Raw genomic sequence first — 8,493 nt, 5'->3', positions numbered from 1 at the left:
TTTCGAAAACAAAATTTAAAATTTAGTTTGTTTTTCTGTGTGTGTATGTGTGTGTTTTTTTTTTTTTTTTTGGCTAACTGTTTGGGCAGTGTCTGCTCTGTGTCCCAGCTCTTACTCCAACTGCATCGACCAGCATTGTGGAGCGTGGCAAAGTGTTGACAGGCGACAGCTGCAAATACAAAATACAAAACACAGAAAGCAACAACAACAAGTCCATTTAACCAATTATTAGTTAAATTAACTGTTAATTTCAATAATCGGCCACAAGCTCAACTCGAAGCCCATGTGCTGCGGGTGCTGCAATATTTGCTTGATATCATCAGAGGGTAGAGACGCATTATTAATGCGATTATTGTACAAAATGGGAATTCTATGCATAGGGCACGAAGAAGAAGAAGAACAGATGTGTGTATGTGTGTGCGTGTGCGTGTGGGTGTGAGCAGAGGCGTGGCAGGAAAACCGAAATGCGACTCATATCCATATCCCGCATAAAACGACAATTGCGGCTGCCATCAGCATAATCATAAGCGTAGTCAATATCATCAGCATTGACATCAGCCATCGGGATGGACAGCCGGAATCGATGTATTAAGTATTTGGCTTGTTTCCGAGCCAAATTGCACCGGAATACTAATTTACACACAGATACAAATTGGACGAAGCTGTCGCCTCTGAGTGTTGGCTAACGCAGCAGGCAGTCCTTCCATAGAGGGAGGGGAGGGGCAGGGGCAGCGCGAGTTCTGCTAGTGAAATTTTGTTTGTCTCCCAGTGAGTGTGCGTGTGTGTGTGTGTGTTGAAAATTCGAAAATTACGTGACTGCATTGGCAAAAGAAAGGCGCAAAGAATTGTTGGAATGTAGAAATTGGGCTGCGACTGAGCTGAATTTGAAATGATGAGCGTCGAGTCGACTCAGCTCGAGTGTGGCAGGGGAATAGTCGAAATAAAAAAGGGCGATTTATAGGCGATGTAGAGGGGGCGGTGCATGCTTAAAGAACTTTCGAGCCGCTCTAATTCAGACCGTGTACCCAAAGGGTGCACGCACGCAGGCCTTGACCGGCTCGTCTTGGTCAGGGTCTGGGTCTGGCTCGAGTGTCTCTCTGTGTGTGTCCTGAGCAGTCGGTAGGCTCTAACTGTGCGGCAAACACACACAAATAGATCAAGAACAAACATTTGGGCAATAATGTTGTTAATTTTTTAAGTTGATAAGGCCAAAGGGTGAACATACACTGAGCGAAAATGTCAATCGATGTATGAAAACTACTGCAAAGAAGGAAAGGATTTTGATGAAAAGGAATGCTGTTTTTACTGTCTCAGTATATAATTCGCTCTGTCAGAAGCAACCCAAGTTTCTGCCCTACAGACTTCTTTCTATTTAGGCCTTTACCAGGTTGTCTGTAGGTTTCCATATTAAAGAGTCTTCTCTGAATCAATTCATTCTTCATTAGAGTTTTAGTCTAGAGTGCTCTATAATAATAGTTACTCTTAGGATAGTTACGCTTTCCTTTTCTAAATGTAGATCTTTTGTTTTTAGATTATTTTTCCTAACTTCAGTCCATCTTTTTTTCTCAGTGTACACATAGTTCTTTACTATTTGACGTACTGCGACAGTCTTTTTGTTTTCCTTTTGTACATTTATTGTTTTTGGGCGACTTTTCACGTTTGCTTCTATTTTGTATTTTCAGTTCAAACGCTTTGGTAATGCTCGTCATTTGCGTACAAATGGTTGACACTTTTTTGTTTTCGAAAAGAAGTCGGGTATCAGAAACGTTCTCGTGCGTGCACTCCAAATGGACCATGGTAGTGTTTCCATTTCCATTTCCATTTCTCTACCCATTTTCATTAACGTTTCCATTTTCATTTTGCATGCCGGGCTGTCGACGCGCCGGACAGCCAAACAAACTGGCCGGAGCTTAATGGAGTTGTAATGAGTGTGAAAATTAATGTCGTCACATTACTCACGCACCCAAAAGGCGACACCTAGCGGCAGGGGCGGGCAGTGCGGTCAACGGCAGCGGGAGGGTGTCAGTTACAAATGTAGGGTAGCTTCAGCTGGATTGTGCAGATGGCAGGGGGCAGGGCAAGCCGTGCTAATATTTGCGCTCGAGCTGAATGTAAAGCGCCCGAAATCAATTGGGTGCCAGTCGAAAGGGGGCAAAGGGTTAGATATCTCATCGTTCTTTGTTTTGTTTTGTGTGTTGTTGTTTTTTTTTTTTTTTTTTTCAGTCAAGTATCTGAGTCATAGTGCCGCAGTTCTTGATTAGATAGAGCTATTCAAGATTATGGCGCTGTAAGACCCTAAACAGTCATGCTGCAGCTGCTATGGGAGTCCCAAATGTTGGTCTAATATTATTGCGCGACATTTGTTTGATAATGGATTAGCATGCGGAAGCTATAAAATCTGCGCCTCGGAAGAGTGAAGCAAAGATAAAGTTTACATATTTTTTTATCAAATAATGTAATATGAATGAGCTCCCATTATTGGTTTATAATGGGACGATCAAGGCGGTTACCTAACAGGACTCGACAGAATAGAGCCATATAACCTCTACTTCCTTTAGTTGATATCAGATTTCAGTCATTATCCAAGTCTCTATAACTTCTGTTCGAGCTCTAGCGTTTCCTGATTCATTTTTGAGCGATTCTAGCCGCAGTACTCAAAATTCGTGTCATGTATGTGTCTTTCACATATTGCACTCGTTCATGCAGAGAAAAAGAGTATATGGGTTTCGTGAAAGAATTTTAGAGACCAGAATTTCCTTATTCGCTAATCGGGCTATACTACACCCAATGTAATTTTATTTAGATTGAAGACGGCTAAGGCCTCCTCAAACTAACACAAATGCTTTGAGCTCTCAGTTGAGTATTATACAGTCGGACATGCCCGACTGCAACATTCTTAATTGTTGCTATTTTTGTGTATGACTCGAAGCAAGTTTGATTTATGTGAAACGCGCATTTTCGCTGAAGCTTTTCAAAAGCGACAGCCGCAGCGACAGTTGAGATATATAAATATTTGTATATATACATATATAAGCTCGGGGAGGCTGTAAATCAGAGCTGGCGGCACACACGGTAGTCCCAGCAGCAGATGCAGATGAAGATACGAGCACACGGGATAAAGTCTATTTGGCTGGAGCTGCTTGGCCTGCAGCACGTAAATTTGCACGCAAGCTGCGACACTTTTGTGGGCTGGGCGCAACATTAGTAATGCCTCCACAACTCACAACTAACAACTACAATTCACTATTAAACTGGAAGCTGAACGAGCATTACAAATGATTTCAAATATTTACAAAGCTTCGAGCAGCTCGCGCTTAATCATCGAAAAATTCTGCGAAAGCAACTTCAAGGTGTTTGCGTTGATTGTTTTGTTTGTGTCGTTGTTGAAGTAGTTGTTGTTGTTGTTGTTGCGCTAATTTGTCAGTGAGTGATTACTATGGTTGTTGGTGCTGCCGTTGCCGTTGCCATTGTTGTTGTTGTGATTTGAACCTTTTGATATGATGGAAATGGAAACGAGCCGCGAAACCATTTTATAAATAAACTGCATGCCATGATAAAAATAGAATTGCCAACATGAACAACAGCAACAACAATAATAATAATAGCAATTGTTGAGCTTGTTGTTGGTTTCGCCTTTTCGCGTAATGAGTATTTCTGTACTATTTTTTGTAGCTTATTTTTTTCGCATATTTTCAACCCACACGCGACTCACTCAAAAGTCAACGACGTCAACAAAATCATCATCATCAGCAGCAGCAACAACAACAGCTGCACCGTCATTATCATCATCTACTTGATTGTCATTATGATGAAGCGTTGCCCGGAGCACGCTTGAGATACTCTTAACTATTTTTATGGCCAGCCAATGGTGTTACCAATTGCCACTGCCATTGTTGTTGGTGTTGTCGTTGTCGTTGTCGTTGTTGTTGTTGCATTTTGTGTGCTGCATTCGAAAATAGCTTTCAAGTTCGTAAACGTGGCTAAAAATAGTTAAAGACAATAAACGAAGCCCAACTGTTTATACATAATTGAAGAATAACAAAGTGCTGCTCTCATTGTTGTTATTGCTGTTGTTATTGTTGTTGCTGTTGTTGTATCCAGTTTCATATCTTTGGCACAATAACCTGCTGTGACACGAGCGCAGCACATGAAATGACCAGATATTATATATAGAACTAGCCGAAGTCGAAGTCGAAGTTTAAGTCGAAATTGAATTCGAATTTGAATTTCTAATTGGCCGAAAACATGCAGTTTACGAATTGATCGTTACGAGTTCATAAACAAGAGTTGTTGCACGCGCTGTCAATTAAGTTAAATTTTTGGTCGCCAAATAAATATATTCGCAGCTTCTTTAATTGCTAATTGAATTGTTAATTTCCCTGTAGAACAGGACTGCAGCACAGACAGACTGGCAGCAAGGCTGACCTAATATACGAAATATGTTTGCCCCGACACAAGAGTTCTTCAATTCGTCTTCAATTTCAGCTCGAGCAAATAAAATAAATCAAATGACAAATTTGGGATATTTTAGGTACCTTTTAAGAGTTATATGTCAGAATGTTGACATTAACTTTAACATAAAATAGAAAAAATAGAAATAAAAAATAAAAAATATCAGAATAAATCATATTTTCATCAGAAAAATGTTCAAAAAAGAAAAAGCAAAAGAATTTGTGAAAAGTGAGTAAATCTAATCAAATGGTGCATACAAATAAAAAAGTGAAATGCATATGCATTATGCAAAGGAATTAAAGTCAAATATAAGAATGAGTGGAATCTTAATGAAGTTATGCAAGCTATCAAGCAGTACGTGTAAGTATTTGTATAGCTTCAACACGTAAATTTCTAAACATCTTTATTGAACTAAGATAATAGCTCTTGGTTCTTGGCTCGCGCAAGCCAACACAAAGGCAGTCACATAAATTTGAGTTTTTTGTTTTGTTTTTGATTTGTTATTTATTTTTGATTCACAATCGACTTTGATCATTTGGATGATTTGCATTTTCAGAATGAACAGAGAGAATAGATATATCAACCCACGGCTAGTTTGTTTATTGTGCAATTTGTTATCGACTGGCAGATATGTACATGTATACAGATATATAAATAGATACATATATTTGATATCACCTCACTGCTGTTGTTGTTGTTGTTATGGATGCGAAAATAACAAAACAAATTTGTTAAAAACTAAAAATACATTTATCTAAAAAAAGAAGCAGAGCCTCGCGTGAGAGTGAGATACACTTGGAAGATACACAGATACAGATTCAGATACACTCGCCTATGGCAATTGTTGCACACTCAACTTTTTGGCTTCGCGACTCAGCGCGGTTTCACCTTGAAAAGCCGCAGAACCCCAAAAGCAACAACAACACCAGCAACAATAAAACCTAAAAACCCAAAAGCGAAAATGTAAACAAATGTTGACAAAACAAACATTAAACTGTATTTTTTGGGGACTGGGGGACTGTTCGAGGCACAAATCCCAGCCAGAGCACCCACACACGCACACAAACATACACCTGCTTGGCTGTGTGTGTGTGTGTTTGCTACGCATATCTTCCGGCACTTAGTTTCGCTTACCGAATTGACCAAAGCCACAAAAGAAATAAACAGAAAAAGTGAAAAAATAAAAAACAACGAGAAATAAAACCCCCAAAGCGGAAGTTCCTCTAATTTCAATATGGCGGCCGCCCCGTGACGTTTAACACAATTGCTGACACAATTTCCGAGATTTATTGCCAGTAAACACACACACACACACATACGTACAAACACGCACAGAGATAGCGAAATATGGCGGCCAAAGAAATTGCTGCCTGACGAGCAAAAAAAAGGAAAAAAGATGAGCGGAAAGAGGCAAAAATAAATCAAATGAAATCGATGATTTTCCTTTTACCGTTATATTATGTCATGTCGTTCCGGTCGGGCAACAAGGGTTGCGCCTATATAGTATTTGCGCGAACTTCTTATTGATAAGAGCCAAGCAATTGGCCAGAGGGCTCTAAGCTCATCTGCATTTTGGTCTTGGATCAGCTGCAGAACTTCATAAATGATGCGGAAGTAAAACAATAAGAGGGAGAGTGAGTGGAAGAGTGAGGGAGAGAGGGAGGTAGCAATTGTGCCTTGGTTTCCATAGACAGCTCTCGAAAAAAAAAAAACATAGCTTGCAAATTTTCATTTGGCTGTCAGAAAATGACAAATGAATTTTGAAATAAGCGCTCGTATCCGTCTGATTGTTTGTTTTCTCACCCTCGCCGTCTCCCTCCCTCCCTCTCCTCCACTCTGCCACTGTCCCTGTCTCTGCCTCTAATATCCTGCCTTGACTACAGCTCGGCAGACATATTGACGGAACTGTGGTTTCTCTATCTCCCTCCCTCTCCCTCCCTCTCTCTCTCTCTCTCACTCTCTCATTCTCTGCTCGACTGTGTGTGGGTTGGCAGACGGTGTCAATGATTGGCATTGAGCAGAAAGTTAAATTGATTTCAATGCAGCGCAATTGAAAAGCGCAGCGCTCGCTCGCTCTGTCGTCCGTTGGCTGGTTGGTTCGTTCGTTCGGTTGCTGACTGCGCCTGACATTTGCATATCGAATGGCAATTTACCGTTCCACTTGACAGATACTGCCGCACAAACGGAATGAGATGCATATATACAAACATACATACATATATACATACAGATATTGGGAGATATTTATTTAAGCACAACTCTCAACTGTTTTGATTGCTTTAAAAGCTTCTGTGGATTGCGCATAAAAAGTCAGTTTGAAATCAACTTGAATATATTTTTTAGAATGAGCTTACTAAGGCAAAATTGGCTAAGGCTATAATACCTAACATATATGAAATTGGGATATTAATCTGGATCTTTATTTGCCCAACTACTACTTCATTTCTTGTAAACCGAATTGGCAACTACTTACATTGCTTTTGTCCCGCCTTATATACACATTCTCATTTACATGATTTTAGGACTCCATATTCCGTGGTCAAAGTCTCAGCTAATTGAAGGCGCATTCATTTCCTAATGGCAACTCAATTCGTGTTAGGTTTGTTCTCTCTCTCTCTCAGTTTAGAGCTCTCACTCTAGAGCGGTCAACTTACATATATCCCATGCATACTACATATATATCCTATACATATCTAACTAGCTCTGTCACACAACTTCTGTCAGCTCTCGACTCCAGCCAGGCGCAGGCATATTTTTGGAAAGCAATTTGATTTGCAGCAACTGTACCTTAATTTGTTCCTGGAAATGCTTGCACGTATTTTGTGCATTTGCCAAGTGGAGTTGACGCGAATTTTGGTGCCATGTGGCACACGCAGGTCATTTGGATCTAATTTGTTTTGGGCGTTTGGGCTATTTCCTGGTAATCGACTCGCTCGCTGGTATTCCACCAAATTATTGCAATTGACTTCATTTTCATAATTTTACACAAATAAGTTTTTTATGACCCAATTATGGGAACTTCCGCTGCAGCCATAATAACAACAATAACAACGGCCCGCGAATAGCCAATTCACGTTGAGTCCTTAATTCTTTTCATTTTCATTCTCTCACCTGCCTCCGCCAGTTTTTTTCCTTTTTTCTCTTTTTTTTTGTAATGTGCAAATTATTTACAGCCAGAGCGAAGGATACGCTTCCTGCTTTTTGCTTGTTTGTTATGGCAAAACATGTGAGAAGCCGCCAGGCAAGCCGGGCAACTGTTTTGGGGTTCGAGGCGATTCTAATAGCCAGCGGAGTTTGGAGTTTGAGCCACGTTAGCTGGTTGGCTGGCTAGCTGGCTGGTTGGCTGGCTGGTTGGTTGGTCGGTTGGCTGGTTGACTGACTGCCTGGCGCCAGGCGTGAATTTTCTCCATGGCAATTTTTCTCTGGTCGCCTTTTTAAGTGGCCCGGGCGCGACGGCTATAACGAGCCAAGCAAAAGCCAAGCCAAGCTGCCGACTTGTTGGTAAATGAGAGTAAATGCAATAATTGCAATGTTTATAGCATTAGTGGGCAACGTAAATTGCAGCTAGCGACCAGACGACGACTGCGAAGACCAAACCAAATCGACCGTCAACCCATTTTCCACAATTCTCATTACCATTTGCATATGCACTTATACATGCATAAGTTGCATTATGTGTGTGTGTGTGTGTGTGCGTGTGTATGGATGCCTTTGGGGGCGCCAAACAAACCGTCATAATGAAGTGCAAACGGTTACGGATAGATATTTTTACCCGCCAAACTCAGTTGGCTTAATGGCAATTAGACACTCATCCATCCATGAGGCAGGCAAGGCTTTTAGAACTATTTTGAAATTAACGGTAATTGGAAATCGTGGAGTTGAATTTAAGCACAATTATGAATTAAACTAGTTTAAGCAAGAGAAAATGTCTATCACGCCTCTACTGGGTTTTTGAGTATATCTTTTGAGGATCTGAATAGTATATCACATGTCAATTGTGGGCACTCTAAGGAGGTATATTTACTATATATAGTTTTGGTC

At 40.6% G+C, this 8,493-nt stretch overlaps 1 protein-coding gene across 1 annotated transcript in view; it reads left to right on the top strand.

Annotated features, from left to right (window-relative positions):
• Positions 1-4,550: 4,550 nt before the first annotated feature.
• Positions 4,551-8,493, top strand: part of LOC149268944 (mast cell protease 1-like) — a 63,774-nt gene continuing 59,831 nt past the window's right edge. The window contains exon 1 of the mRNA XM_089466444.1: positions 4,551-4,812. The gene's annotated coding sequence lies outside the window, so the exon portion shown is untranslated. The remainder of the gene's footprint in view (positions 4,813-8,493) is intronic.

The sequence above is a fragment of the Drosophila arizonae genome, chromosome 4, assembly GCF_054131065.1.
Source record: "Drosophila arizonae isolate 15081-1271.41 chromosome 4, UAZ_ARI_1.0, whole genome shotgun sequence".
Lineage (NCBI taxonomy): Eukaryota > Metazoa > Arthropoda > Insecta > Diptera > Drosophilidae > Drosophila > Drosophila arizonae.
The sequence above is the reverse complement of the archived record's forward strand: the minus strand, read 5'-3'. Positions and strand labels throughout refer to the sequence as shown.